The following is a 2,103-nucleotide window of genomic DNA, read 5'->3' as shown; positions in this document are numbered from 1 at the left end:
CAGCCACACAGATGGCTGAGATCATGGTAAGGGCAAGGTTTATTCCAGCGAATATTTTCTGACTGGAGCTCTGATCTGCTGGGAAACTGAAGGGAAAGAGGTAGCCAGAAATCAGAATGCACAAAACAATCAATACAGCAGACAAAACAATCATGAAGACTGTCTCAAATTTAGACCTCCAGATGATGCTGATTGATGGGCTGCAGAGAAGCAGCAGGTGCTTCTTCCAGATCAGCCTGGGCTGGGCAGCGGTGAGGGGAGAGGTGTAAGGGTGGGCAGAGCTCTGCAATCGTTGGGGGACCTGCAGGGGAAGGGGGGTGAGAGAAACAGAGAGGGGTGGGCAGAACAGGAATCTGCACTCCTCTCTGGCCAAGCCCTGCACCTGATCACCGCAGCCTGTCCTGTCATCTCACTGCATCCTCTCCTATTCAAACCTATGTATGCTATCACTGTCCTGCATGTGTTGGAGCAAGTTTGGAACAAGTTGACACCAAGCTGAGTGGTGCAGTTGATATGACAGAAGGAAGGAATGCCAACCAGGCAGACCTGGACAAGCTCAAAAGATGCGCCTGCATAAACACAGTGAGGTTCAACAAACCCAAGTGCAAGATGTTGCACTTGAGCTAGGAGAAGAACTCCTTAAAAACAGCGTTGAGGAAAATGGCTTGTGGGTCTTGATAGATGAAAAACTTAACATGAGCCAGCATTGAGTACTTGCAGCCTGGAAGGCCAACTGTATCTTGGGCTACATAAAAAAAAAGGGTGGCCTGCAGGCAGAAGGAGTTGATTGTACCTCTTTACTCTGCTCTTGTAAGGTTCCATCTGGAGTACTACATCCAGGCCTAGGGCCCCCAGCAGAAGAAAAACGTGTAGCTTTTGGAGTGTGTCCAGAGAAGGGCCATAAAGATGTCTTGGAAGATGAAGAACCTCTCCTATGAAGACAGGATGAGGCAGCTGGGCTTGTTCAGGCTGAAGAGGAGAAGGGAGCTTATAAGCAGGAAGTAGACCAACTTTTTGACATGGTCTAATAAGATATGGGGGAATGATTTCAAAGTAAAAGATGGGAGATTTAGAGTAGATGTTGGGGAAAATTTTCACTGAGAATCTGGTGAAGTGTTGCACCAGGCTGCTCAGAGAAGCAATGGATGTCCTGTCCCTGGAGGCATTCATGGCCAGGTCCATAAGGACTTGGGGCTACAAGCTGTTTGTAAATGCTTGCAAAGCATATACTTTCTCTCTAGTCCACTGATGCCCAAGGCGCGTGATTTTGTGCAAGGGCGTATGCTGCAGCCTGCAGCCTTACACCTTTGTCATGTACTCTGGCACATCTATGACATGATGCCAGTTTAGTTTTTCAGGAGTATAGTCTTTTTTAATTTACTGAAGGGAAGGCAAAGTCTTAAGAAGCCTACACCAGAATCTCAATTCCCCAGTTCCTAGCAAATGCTTTAACCTGGTTTCTCCTTTGAAAAAAACAAACAAACAGGGCAATTAAACAAAACAACAAAACCAAGCAACTAAACAAAACACATCCCCATCCACCATCACCAAAATCCCCCTAGCCTCCCAGTTTTCCATTATATTTCATGAGGAATGAAAAAGAATCTCTCTCTCACTTTGAGAGATGCGCAATCTCTACCTACAGATGTTAATGTTCGAGGAAGATATAAGAAGAAATTCACCACAGTCCAATAAAAAACTACATGGATAGCTGAGAAAGTTGTAAACTTTATGATAAAGAGAGCATTTGATGAAAACTGCGACATATATATGGTAAATAATTTTCATCTTATGGACATCTGTATATCTATTCACACAAAAGTTTCCAGAGAAAATGTTTCCTGGTAGTCATCAGGATGGAGTATCTAGGCTGAATTTAGCCTTACTTTGAACTAGAACCTACTGAATCAAGCAAGTGCTTCACCAGACCTGGGGCTGGATACTCAGCTTGGCAAAAATTTCATACCATCCTATAAAAAATCTTTCCTGATAGAATCTTCAAGAACAGTCTAATATAGCAAAAACTTTCAATTTCAAAACTGGATTTTCTGAATCAAAGTAAAAGATGTGTTGACCATAAGCCTACTTATTAAAAATATGAGT

The sequence above is a fragment of the Meleagris gallopavo genome, chromosome Z (assembly GCF_000146605.3).
Source record: "Meleagris gallopavo isolate NT-WF06-2002-E0010 breed Aviagen turkey brand Nicholas breeding stock chromosome Z, Turkey_5.1, whole genome shotgun sequence".
NCBI lineage: Eukaryota > Metazoa > Chordata > Aves > Galliformes > Phasianidae > Meleagris > Meleagris gallopavo.
This window is presented reverse-complemented; position numbering follows the sequence as displayed.